We start from the raw sequence: 13981 nt of genomic DNA, 5'->3' as shown, positions 1-13981 counted from the left end.
CGGTCAAGTAACCGCACGTGTGCGATATGCCTACTCTCAGCACCATCAGACTAGACTGTGTTCAGCCTTGCTCAATACACTTGCATTGAGCAAGTGACTGCAGACTAGTAGCCTAAGGCCAGACAAGCCCTTTCAAGAGAACCTATCACCAGATCAAAAGTGGCCCGGTTTTTATCTTTTTGTTTTGTTTTCCAAGCCTCTCCATTTTTTTTTTAGGGCATTTTGGTTTTCTTTTTTAAATCCAGAGCTATGGAGAGAATCTTTATGGTCTTCACCAGGGATATGGCTCACAGGATAATAGTGCAGTGCAGCCTAAAGACCCCCCCTCAAGATAATCTTCTGAGCCACGATGCCCCCTGGTACAGAACAAAAGAATTACCACTGAATAAAATGGTCTATTTGTTTGGAGCTGTATGGCACATTTAAAAAATATAAAATAAACTCAAACATCATGAGAGCAGAGGGAATAACAGAAGGGCAACAACTGGCCACTTATAACCTGGTAACAAGTCTTCCTGAACTGGTTTTATTTTTAATCTAAAACATAAGTTCACTTGTAAAGTTGTTTTTTTTTTCTTCCAAGCAACACATTTTTAATAATAGGGATTCCACTCTGCAACAGGCGCATGCAGCGGTAAGAACTCCAAAAGCAGAAATTCTGACTACACCAAATGTGAAGAAAACAGATACATGAGGGACTACAGAAGAATCCATAAAGCATATTGGAAAACTATTGTGAGTGAAGAAGGCAAGGCTTTCTAGAACACTGCACAAATAGGCGAGAGAGTGACAAGCAATTACTTCAGATCTATCTGCTGGCGCGGCCGGCGCTTGTAATGGGGCTGTGTACAGACAGCGGCTTTTCCGTCTCACTGATTCTGGTAACATGGAGTAGACCGGTTCTGAGGCCGCAGCTTTTATTTCACATACTCACTTGCTGGCAATAGAATAAACACTTAAGAAAATTAGATTTTCTCTATGGAAATGTTTTCTGCAATGTCTGACTGATACTGAAGCGTTTAAACAGTGAACTTTTAAGTGTTTCACCTGTATCTGAGCCGTAGGTGCGTTCAGCGCTCAGGTGGAAAGGATAATTCACATTGGAAATACAATGGAATCACAGCTTCTTTTAAGAAAGCGTTACTTTATACTTTACTACACAGCGAATTTCCTTAAACTTGATATCAACAGGTTGGAAAAAACAATTTGTTAAATGAGTTTGTTTTGCAGCGCCCCAGAGATCTGGTCGTTGCAGTATGACACTCTGCCGCTAAGGGGAGTGATGGTACGTCTGATGGCACTAAAGGAGTTCTGACCAGGTATCACAAACACACATGACACTTCACACTCCGGCCACCAGGGGGAGTGGTTCTATCTAGTAGGCCACTCTTCACACTCTGGTAAAACTGGGGGTTGGACAGGAAGTTAGACAGAAAGAGCCCGGGAGAGTTCGGGAGAGGACCTGTCAGGGGTGGGATCCTGACAGTGGTCTAGAAAGAGAACAGATCGTTACGGAGCCGCGCCTGCACTACCTTGCGGCGGTATTCTAAGAAAGGACACAAAGCGAAGTTGATTGTGGAGAAGTGAGAAGCGGGATCACAGTGTAAAGGAGATAGAGCCAGTAGGAGTCGTGCCGTGAGACCGAGGCAACATCCTTCTGAGGCGCATAGCGGTGGCCGGAACACCGAGAAAGTAAGAGACTTTACGCATTACTTCAACACGGCAGGACAGTTAATTATAGGTTGGCTGTCTCACCTAAATCACCTAAGCAGACAAGGGAGGCAACTGTGGGACAGGGGCGTCTCTAGGGTCCCAGAATAACTCAAGGCCTACCTGTCATTCGGGTGCGTCCTAACCATATCATCTGGGGGACGAAGAGAGAGAGAAAGAACAACGAACACAGACACAACAGTTGTGAGGACTATCCCATGGTGCTCAGCAGTGAAGGACTACAACACACAGGCGCTAGTGGGTAGGCACTGATTTCCACCTGGAAAGGAAACTCTGGATGTGCCTTCGGACCGGCCAGTCTCAGATAGCCCTGTTAGCAGTGCTCTGGATTGCGGATCCCAAAGCCTTCAGTAAAGAGGTAAAGAGACTGCAACCCTGTGTCCTTGTTATTCATCGCGCCTCTCACCACACATCGCACCATCACCTTTCATTGGGCGCCCCTTAGCAGGGTCACGGACCGGGTCTAGCCACCGTGACGACCCCAATACAGAGGCTGAGGGGCCCGGTATCGAGAACTCGTGGCCCTGTGTCTGGGGGAGCTCCAGTTTTAGTTTGTAAGGGCAGAAATATACAAGTTCCTGATACAAATTGCCACCAGTATACAGCTGATGCCAACACCTCTTCTTAGAATTTTATTTTTATACACATTAACCCCCAAAAATGTAAACACAAGTAGTATTAGGCTGGGTTCACATTGCGCTATGGCAGTCCGTTAGACGGACTACGTTACACTGCGGCATAACGCGGCGTAATGTAGTCCTCTAACGCAGCCATAGACTCCAATGTCGAACGCATCGCTAGCGCACGCCCACAATGGGCGTGTGCTAGCCATGTACTGTCATTGAGTGACGGACCCCGAGACGCAGACTACAGCGTTTCCGGTTCCGTCACTGCTAGGGCAGATGGAGCTAGCAGATGCTCTATCTGCGCTAGCGATGTGCCAAAGTCGGCACTTGCGTTCCAGCAGCCCGTTTAACGTATGTGTTGAACGGGCTGCTGTAACGCAGTGTGAACCCGGCCTTAGACCCAGAGCTGTCAAAAAAATCTAAAAGAATTCTGGAGTTTGGGCAATTTCTCCCCATCTAAAAACAAGACTATCATATTAACTAATTTCCTATGAAATAATATAATGTATGACAAAATAGTAGTGCACAACTCTTGTTTTTTTTTTTAGGTCAGAGTGCCTATTTGATATGTTGGGCCTCTCCATAAGGCCTCAATTATACATGAAAAGACTGTCCACATTTAGGGGACTTTTTTATTACTATTATTATTATTATTTCTAAATGTGTGCATTTGGGGCTAAACATCTTTTTTTTTTTTTTTTGCAATTAAGTGTCAGTAAAAATGTTTGCACCGTTTTGCTTCCTCAGACTTTTGTTTTCCTGTACATTAAACACTGATGTAGATTTGTGTTTATAAATCAGCTAAGGCTACTTTCACACTAGCGTCGGAATCTCCCCGTCGCAATGCGTCGGGGAGATTCCGACGCTAGCGTTTAACGCATTGGACAACGGAGGCAGCGGATGCATTTCTCCGGCGCATCCGCTGCCCCATTGTAAGGTGCGGGGAGGTGGGGGCAGAGTTCCGGCCGTGCATGCGCGGTCGGAAAAAGCGGTCCGTCAGGAGCAAAAAACGATACATGTAGCGTTTTTTGCTCCCTACGGTCCGCAGAAGCACGACCCATCCGCCGCACGACGGATGCGACGTGTGGCAATCCGTCGCAATGCGTCGTCAATACAAGTCTATGGGGAACAAACGCATCCTGCAAGCACTTTTGCAGGATGCGTTTTTTCTGCAAAAACGACGCATTGTGGCGGATTGCAGTTAACGCTAGTTTGAAAGTAGCCTGAGGCCTCTTTCACACGTCCGTCTTTTCAGATCCGTTGCAATGCGTAGTTTTGGTAAATGCTAGATGGTTCCGTCGATAAACTAGATCCGTTGCATCCGTTTTTACCATCCTTTTTTTTTGACGGATCCGTATTCCATGCCTAAAAATGGGAGTCTCCCAAAAGTGATTGGCTACTGGAAAATAGGGAAACCTATATATTGACTGGCTGGCTGTCTTCAGGCTGGCAGTAGTCTTGCTGGCACATTTGGGGGTGACGCCCCAGGCCAGGTTTATATAGATTTGGGACCTGTCTGGCCAATTGGCTACAAATTCCTGATTCTGAGCATGCTCAGTGTAAAAAAACAGATTCCAGCGCTGGATTCCATGCTATTTAATGACGTATGCCACAGGATCCGTCGCAACACGTTTTCCTGACGCAGACAAAAAACGTTACATTGAACGTTTTTTCCAGACGACGGCCCGCCAAAACACGACGGACCCGTCGCACGACGGACGCGACGTGTGGCCATCCATTGCGATCCGTCGCTAATACAAGTCTATGGGAAAAAAACGGATCCTGCGGGCACATTTGCAAGATCCGTTTTTTTACACAAACTACGCATTGCAACGGATCTGAAAAGACGGAAGTGTGAAAGAGGCCTTAGAGATCAAAATATATTCAGACCTCAGTGATTATTCGTCAGTGTTTGAATCCCAAAGCCAGGAGTGGAACACACAGAAAAAAAAAGCTATAATTGTAAGAGTGACACCTGTTCTGTGTATTTGGAGACACTCCTGGTTTTGGCATAAAAATACTGATGAAAAATCACTGACCTCTGAAAGAGCTCTTGGGCTATGTTCAGTAGTTGCATTTTTGCTGTATTTTTGTATGCAAATTAAAATCTGCTTTTTACAGTACCAGAAAAAGCTTTGAGATTTCAGAAATCTCATGCACACACATTGTTATTTTTTCCTGACTGAATTGGAAAACAGCAGCATGTCACTTTCGGCTACTTTCACACTAGCGTCGGATTCGGCCGGTCGCATTGCGTCGGGCCGAGATTCCGACGCTAGTGGAGTGCCCCTAGACACAGGGCCACGGGTTCTCGATACCGGGCCCCTCAGCCTCTGTATTGGGGTCATCACGGTGGCTAGACCCGGTCCGTGACCCTGCTAAGGGGCGCCCAATGAAAGGTGATGGTGTGCTGCATGGTGCGAGGCACGATGAATAACAAGGACACAGGGTTGTAGTCTCTTTACTGAAGGCTTTGGGATCCGCAATCCAGAGCACTGCTAACAGGGCTGGCTGAGACCGGCCGGTCCAAAGGCACATCCAGAGTTTCCTTTGCAGGTGGAAATCAGTGCCTACCCACTAGCGCCTGTGTGTTGTAGTCCTTCCCTGCTGAGCACCACGGGATAGTCCTCACAACTGTTGTGTCTGTGTTCGTTGTTCTTTCTCTCTCTCTTCGTCCCCCAGATGATATGGTTAGGACGCACCCGAATGACAGGTAGGCCTGGAGTTATTCTGGGACCCTAGAGACGCCCCTCTCCCACAGTTGCCTCCCTTGTCTGCTTAGGTGATTTAGGTGAGACAGCCAACCTATAATTAACTGTCCTGTCGTGTTGAAGTAATGCGTAAAGTCTCTTACTTTCTCGGTGCTCCGGCCACCGCTATGCGCCTCAGAAGGATGTTGCCTCGGTCTCACGGCACGACTCCTACTGGCTCTATCTCCTTTACACTGTGATCCCGCTTCTCACTTCTCCACAATCAACTTCGCTTTGTGTCCTTTCTTAGAATACCGCCGCAAGGTAGTGCAGGCGCGGCTCTGTAACGATCTGTTCTCTTTCTAGACCGCTGTCATGATCCCACCCCTGACAGGTCCTCTCCCGAACTCTCCCGGGCTCTTTCTGTCTAACTTCCTGTCCAACCCCCAGTTTTACCAGAGTGTGAAGAGTGGCCTACTAGACAGAACCACTCCCCCTGGTGGCCGGAGTGTGAAGTGTCATGTGTGTTTGTGATACCTGCTCAGAACTACTTTAGTGCCATCAGACGTACCATCACTCCCCTTAGCGGAGTGTCATACTGCAACGACCAGATCTCTGGGGCGCTGCACTAGCGTTTGTTGTGCCGCACAACGGGTGCAGCGGATGCATTTCTCCGGCGCATCCGCTGCCCCATTGTGAGGTGTGGGGAAGTGGGGGCGGAGTTCCGGCCACGCATGTGCGGTCGGAAAAAGCGGTTTGTCGGCTGCAAAAAAACCGTTACATTTAACGCTTTTTGCTCCCGGCGGTCCGCCACAACCGTCGCAACACTGTTGCGAAGTGTGTCAATACGTCGGTAATGCAACTCTATGGGGCAAAAACGCATCCTGCAAACAACTTTGCAGGATGCGTTTTTTCCCCTAAACTACGCATTGCGACGTATTAAAAAAAACGCCAGTGTGAAAGTAGCCTTCATTGTTTTTGCTAATTTTTTTCACCCATAGAAAACAATGAGTAAGTGTAAAACAAAAAAAAAACGGAAAAACGTTGTCATCAGTTTTTATTGCATTTATAGTGAAAAAATAGGTACAGCATGAGGTGAAACCCATTTATCTTTGTGATTCTCGCAAGTTTAAACAAAATGTCTTGGTATCCTGGTGACCTGAGAATGGCAGTCAAGATTAGTACAATTTACCATAATTAAATAAGTGATGATTTGTAAATAAATGCCTGAGCAACTCAATGGCCGACCAACGTGTAAAACTAAACATTGCCTGACCAATGTGTCAAATTGAACAATATCCGACCAACTCAAGGGCTTCAATGTGTGAAAGAAGAATGTCTTAGGTACTGTGTTTTAGGCAGCCCCCAAATCTAAGAAGCATCATTGTCAAGAGCTCCCTGTCCTCTCCAACAGCTGCAGGTACCTTTCCTTGCAACCAGAAAAAATGTAAAACCTGTCCATTTATAATGACCCCCAATTCACATCAGGACTACAAGATCCCAGGTACTTTCAGCTGCGTCACTTCTAATGTGGTGTACCTAATTATTTGTACTAAATGTCCAACTGGGGGTCTGTATGTAAGGGAGACAAGGCAAAAGCTTAGAACAAGAATTAATTCTCACCGCCACACAATAAGAGAAAAAAGAATGGATCTACCTGTGGCAATACATTTTTGTCTCCCAAATCATAACATTATGGACATTAAATTACTTGTGTTAAAAGGTAGCTTCAAATCTCAGAGAGACAGAAGAGTCTGGGAATATAAACTGATGACGACCTTTGACTGTCTCAATGCAGGAATGAATGTGTCGCACGGATTTATGTCTTTTTACATCAACTAAGAAACTTGCCCCTCAGACTATGAGGGGTCATCACAACATAACCAGACCCCAATAAAACAATCCTTATCTAAGAACTGGCCCAATATTTATGGACATAACTGTTTATCACTCATGGTAATTCTGCTTCATGTCACCTGTCTTATCCATGGTTTTTCCCTTTTTATTTTTTTTTTGTATGCTATGTTGTGCATAAATATGTGATTCTTCAGAATTTGTTTTAGTCTTTGCCTGATGAAGAGACCTGTGTAGTCTCGAAAGCTTGCAATTTGTTACCATCTTTTCAGTTAGCCATTAAAAGGTATCAACCACTGAGGACTCTCAATTCTAAATATTTTTCTATCTACTGGCTAACACGGTACCAAGATATATTTCTTTCCTGTATCAAAATGGAGGATACCAGAATGTACCGCATCTTTATGGAACGAAAACCACTTCTGAAGAAATGTGCACAAATGGACAGCGACATTTTTTTCCTATCTGAATGCAAAAAGGAGAATCTAATTCCCAAAGGACTCTGGATTACAAACCCAATTCTTGATACCTACAATACCCATTATGCACAAAACCTGTGTCACAGGACTTCTGAGAGATTAAGGAATCATCTTTTGCATGTCTGCTACAGCATAAAGAGTAAAGTCCAAGGGCAATTTGAAACTCTGAGGAAGACACTTACAGAAGACACAGAGCAAAAAATACAACAATACTACAACAAACTACGGGCTTTTGGATTCATATCAAGGAGAAGAAACTACACAAATTGCGCCTCAATTCAGGACTCTATGCAAACAGATACAAAACAAAGCCAAAACTTGACAACTTGGACAACCACTCCATTCCAGACACAAAAGCATCTAACTGTGTCATTAATCTCTCAGATTATAAACCCATCAAAGTGGAGCTCAACATGTTTTCCAGAGGACTCTCATTTTGTCCTACTAAGGCCCTGGATAAAATTGAACTCTGCAGTGATATGGAGCATTTTTTCAGGAGACTGCGCCTGAGGGAATATTTCAATGATACAGAAGATTCAGAACCCACCTGGACTGAAGGAAAAGGGATCCTAACAACAAAGAAGAGGTCAGACTGGACACCTCCACCTGGACACAACCCTCATTTGGATAAATATATAGACTCCTTCAGACATTTGATAAAATTCACCATCATAGATACGAACAGGACACAAGCATCCAACATCAGTGCCCAGGAGAGAAAGGCCATACAGTCTCTGAAAACCAACAAAGAAATCATCATCAAACCTGCTGACAAGGGAGGTGCAATAGTCATGATGAACACATCAGACTATATGAGGGAAGCAAACAGACAACTTATGTACACATGCTACTACAAAAAATTGCAGTCGGATCCTACACAGGATTATTACAAGGAACTAAACAAGTTGGTATCTTGTCTGCCCGACGAATCCATAAGAGCCAATGACCTGATACCAGAAAGTCCAAGAACAGGGACATTCTACATGCTTCCCAAAGTCCACAAATCTGGAAACCCAGGAAGACCAATTATCTCATGTGTGGGCACCCTTTACTGAGCAGATATCTGGTTGGGTTGAGGGTATTCTTAAACCCCTGGTAAAAGATACACCCAGCTTCATTCAGGACACAACTGACCTATTGAATAAACTATCAGCAATAGGTCCTCTACCAGAAGGAACCATGTGAAATCTTTGTACTCCAATATCCCACACCAGGATGGATTAAATGCCTGCAAATTCTTCCTGGAAAACACAGGGACTGATGCAAATTCTGTGGTGAAACTTATAAAATTCATCCTCACCCACAAATACTTTGAATTTGACAAGAAGATCTATCTACAGGAGACTGGCACAACAATGGGAAGTAAAATGGGCCCACAGTATGCAAATCTTTTCATGGCCAAGCTTGAAAGCGACTTTTTGTCCTCATGTTCCATCAGGCCTCTGGCGTACTACCGCTACATTGATGATATTTTAATCATCTGGACGGAGTCTGAGCCACAGCTAAAGACGTTACATGAACAGTTTAATCAATTTCATCCTACCATCAACTTGACACTCCACTACTCCTGCACTGAAATTAACTTTTTGGACACCATCATTAAGCTGCAGAACAATAAAATAGAGACATCCCTGTATCAGAAGCCAATCGACCGTCCAACATACCTTAAATGGCACAGTTTCCATCAACACATACCAAGATATATTTATTTCCTGTGTCTTAGGTAAACTAAGCCTGAACAATTCCAACTCCCCCCCACCATCCCAGTATAGTTGAGTATAGTCACTATTTTTTTAGACATAAAAATCTTTTCCCACTAAATAATGATTACCGTAATTTAACTTGTTTTAAAAATATATATTTTTATGGTTTCACATATTTCTTGCATTGGAGGCCTAACACCTTGCACTGCGCATGCTTCTGTGGTGGAAGCAAAGCTGAACTTTGGAATCCTGAAAGAGGTAGCAAAAACACAACAAGAAAAGCCAGCCTACTGGAAAGAGATAAGGTTTTAGCTACAGAAAAAAAAGCCGCAAAAAAGTAACGTAAGATAGAAAAGAAAAAGTGTTACAAACTCAGTTCTCTTATTCTGCAGCCATCAACAGACACAAAATTAAAAAAATTGTCCTTAGAGTTGGACAGCCCATTCTGATCTGACATATTATTCTATAAATATATCATAAGTAGGGCGATCTGGAATTCTTCTGCTCTATATCATGCGGCCTGCAGGCTGCATTGTATTTTCTTGGTGACAGGTTCACTTTAATGTTTATCTCTCTAGCGCTATAAATCGGAGATTCTGCGTACCCTCCATAAACTCTATCAATAGTATTAAGGAAAGTCCAAAAATGATTACCTATTTAAAAGGTACAAGAACATTGAGTAATCTCTGCCTTAAAATTTTAATATATAATTTTTGGGGGAAAAATGCAATATAACAGGTTTTATACAATTAAATCTCTGCTCATTCTGGGCTTTTCGATCAAGTCTGCGGTGCTACTCAGTGACTGACAGATATGTCTGCGTTCACGCTTATACAGGGAAGGCTGTGAATCACTGAGTAGCACCTCCCACTTGACTAATAAGCCTAGAATAAGCAGAGATTAAAATGAATAAAATACAAGTTAGGGCTCATTTAGACGTCAGTTTTCCATTTATTGTTACACTGTGTTTATCACAGATAGCACTGGTACCTATAAGTCTATGGGGCTGTTCACATGACAATGATTTTCTGTGGTCCATGAAAAATCATGGTGACATGTCCAATATGGATCCAAGTGTAAGATTAAACTCGGAAATGAAAGCCTATGGGTCCGTGAAAAAAAAACAAAAAAAAACACTTGGTTGCCTTCCATGCGATGTCCATTTTTCACTGACTAATTGATTAAAGGTGGAGAAACTTTTTTTCGCATCAATGAAAAACTGATGAAACTGTGCCCAAACTCTGATGAAACTGTCTGCTTTTCTCGTACATGAAAAAAAAAAAAAACGGACGTCTGAATGAGGCCCTATATTAAATCTTTTCCCAAAAGCTCCATCTGCCCAGCTTCTGCTTTATGAGATGCAGCCGCAATAGCAGGCAACATTTTCCATGTTATAAGTTCTTTTTAAATGGGACTGGTCTATAGCCACTTGAAGTAATGATTACATCATGGTCGAAGCAAAAAAAACAAAAACATGTTCTTCCTTTCTATTAACTTGTAGCCATAAACCAGACTTCTTACATATAACTCAGAAGGGTGGAAATTAATCCATTTCACTCACTGACCAGGAACATGCCTGGAAGATATACACCCATTAGTTCACAAAACCAAATGACCATTAACAGTCAATATGGAAAAACACTCAATACTTTTACTCTAAAAGCCCAACACTGCCAGTACCTGAGGTAAGTTGAGAGCCTTTACTTATAAAAATCCATAATATGCAAGTTTTCCTTATGTCTGCAGAAGAATGAACCTTGTAGGAGTCAAGTGAGACTTTAGGAGGTGCAGAGCTTTGGATTTTCTACTCTACAGCTTTTGATCTTGTTATTATATTGAATCTATAAATGTTTGTAACTGAACACAATGGGGGTCATACACCAAGCTCTGCAAAAAAAAAAAAAAAAGGAAAAAAAGGAATGGAGCAAATCTATCGAAAAATAGTGCAATTAAAATGTGTGCCATACTGCTACACACGCAGGTGTAAGGAGTAATTTCTACCTAAATATTGAAACCTTTCTCTCTGCCTCAGACAAGGGAGTACCAGATTAGTCCTCAGTTGGCGGGGGCGCAAGTACGGTACTCAATTGTACAGTCTTATTCACTGCCTCCTCAGGTTGGCTGCTCTGTGTAAAGCCGGTTTCACACGTCAGTGACGCCGATACGTGAGGTGACAGTTTCCTCACGTACCGGAGACACTGACTCACGTAGACACATCAAAATCAATTTGTCTCTGCACATGTCAGCGTGTTTTCACGGACCGTGTGTCCGTTTGGAAAACACGGAGACATGTCAGTGTTCGTGGAAGCGCACAGATCACACGGACCCATTAAAGTCAATGGGTCTGTGTAAAACACGTACCGCACACGGATGTTGTCCGTGTGCAGTCCGTGTGCCGTGCAGGAGACAGTGCTACTGTAAGCGCTGTCCCCCCCGTGTGTGGTGCTGAAGCCCCATTCATTTCTTCTCTCCAGCAGTGTTTGCTGGAAAGAAGGAATGAATAATCTTTTTTTTTTATTATTATTGTTTTTAAAATAAAGTTGCCGGTAATCTGCCACACTGATGTTCAACGTAAGCACACGGACACAGATAATTCCGGTACCGATTTTTCCGGTACCGGAATTATCTGGACGTGTGAGACTGGCCTAACAAGAGTCTATCACAACTTACCAAGAAGACAGTGCATGGATGATTGATAACTTTTAGGCTATGTTCACATGTTCAGCATTTGGTCAGTTTTTTACCTCAGTATTTGTAAGCCAAAACCAGGAGTGGAACAATAAGGTCACTACTTCTGCATTTTTCATCCATTCCTTACGAGTACTGAGGTAAAATACTGACCAAATACTCAGTGTGCACGTGACCTTAGGCTACTTTCACACTAGCGTTAACTGCAATCAGTCACAATGCGTCGTTTTGCAGAAAAAACGCATCCTGCAAAAGTGCTTGCAGGATGCGTTTTTTCCCCATAGACTTGTATTGACGACGCATTGCGACGGATTGCCACACGTCGCATCCGTCGTGCGACGGATGCGTCGTGCTTTGGCGGACCGTCGGGAGCAAAAAACGCTACATGTAACGTTTTTGGCTCCTGACGGACCGCTTTTTCCGACAGCACGTGCGCGGCCAGAACTCCGCCCCCACCTCCCCGCACCTCACAATGGGGCAGCGGATGCGCCGGAGAAATGCATCCGCTGCCTCCGTTGTGCAGTGCGTTAAACGCTAGCGTCGGAATCTCTGCCCGACGCATTGCGACGGGGAGATTCCGACGCTAGTGTGAAAGTAGCCTTATAGCAAAACCAGGATGATTAGAAAATGGAAGACTATTGAACCAAGTGAGAGAAAAGGATGATTATCAGGTTGTTGTGATACATATAAAAAGTATGAATAAGGATCACTTACCAAAAACTACAGATCGTTTTCTCTTAGGCCACGTTCACAAGTAGAATATTTGGTGAGTTTTTTACCTCAGTATTTGTAAGCCCAAACAAGGAGTGGGTGATAAATGCAGAAGTGGTGACGTGTTTCTATGATAGTTTTCATCTAAGGCTATGTTCACATGCAGTATTTTTTGTCTGTTTTTTTTATGCAAATTTTAAGCTGTGTTTTCCAGTACCAGCAAAGGCTATGAGATTTCAGAAATCTCATGCAGACACATTGTTTTTTTTTCACCACTGATTTGGAAAACTGGTGCTTTTTGGAAAACTGCAGCACATCACTTCTTCCAGGGTTTTTTCTGCATATTTGCAGCAATTTTTCATCCATAGGAAACAATGACTAAATGCAAAAATGCAGCAAAATTGGAGAAAAACATGCAGGTATCAGGTTTTGCTGCATTTTTGCATCATGATTTTTTGGGGGGCACTAAACTTTATCAGCATGCACAAGACACAACAAAAACAGAGCAAAAACAATGAAGCAAAAACTGCTATATTGCCAAGACAGCAGAAAAAAATGAGATGTGTGAACATAGCCTTACCGTTCCACTCCTGATTTTGGCTTACAAATACTGAGGTAAAAAAATCAACGTGTGCATGTGGCCTTATGCGTAGCACAAATGGCATTCTCATGGCATTGTAACCAAGAGACAGCTGACACTCATCAAATTCATCAAAAGCACCAAAAGTCTTAAGGTACCTTCACACATAACGATATCGTTAACGATATCGTTGCTTTTTGTGACGTAGCAACGATATCGTTAAGGATATCGTTCTGTGTGACAGCGACCAACGATCAGGCCCCTGCTGGGAGATCGTTGGTCGCTGAACAAAGTCCAGAACTTTATTTCGTCGCTGGATCTCCCGTGGACATCGCTGGATCGGCGTGTGTGACACCGATCCAGCGATGTCTTCACTGGTAACCAGGGTAAACATCGGGTAACTAAGCGCAGGGCCGCGCTTAGTAACCCGATGTTTACCCTGGTTACCAGCGTAAAAGTAAAAAAAAAAAAAAACACTACATACTTACCTAACGCTATCTGTCCCCGGCGCTGTGCTCTGCACTCCTCCTGTACTGGCTGTGAGCGTCGGTCAGCCGGAAAGCAGAGCGGTGACGTCACCGCTCTGCTTTCCGGCCGCTGTGCTCACAGCCAGTACAGGAGGAGTGCAGAGAAGCTGAGCGCCGGGGACAGACAGCGGTAGGTAAGTATGTAGTGTTTGTTTTTTTTTACTTTTACGCTGGTAACCAGGGTAAACATCGGGTTACTAAGCGCGGCCCTGCGCTTAGTAACCCGATGTTTACCCTGGTTACCCGGGGACTTCGGGATCGTTGGTCGCTGGAGAGCTGTCTGTGTGACAGCTCTCCAGCGACCAAACAGCGACGCTGCAGCGATCCGGATCGTTGTCGGTATCGCTGCAGCGTCGCTTAATGTGAAGGGGCCTTTACTCCAGCAGGAACTG

The 13981-nt window shown here is 44.0% G+C and overlaps 1 protein-coding gene across 4 annotated transcripts in view; it reads right to left on the bottom strand.

The window, feature by feature from the left end:
- The window catches only part of DGKH (diacylglycerol kinase eta), a 374433-nt gene that overhangs the window by 110397 nt on the left and 250055 nt on the right, over positions 1-13981 (bottom strand). The window lies entirely within an intron of this gene.

This window comes from Ranitomeya imitator, chromosome 3 (assembly GCF_032444005.1).
Source record: "Ranitomeya imitator isolate aRanImi1 chromosome 3, aRanImi1.pri, whole genome shotgun sequence".
Classification (NCBI taxonomy): Eukaryota; Metazoa; Chordata; class Amphibia; order Anura; family Dendrobatidae; genus Ranitomeya; species Ranitomeya imitator.
The sequence above is the reverse complement of the archived record's forward strand: the minus strand, read 5'-3'. Positions and strand labels throughout refer to the sequence as shown.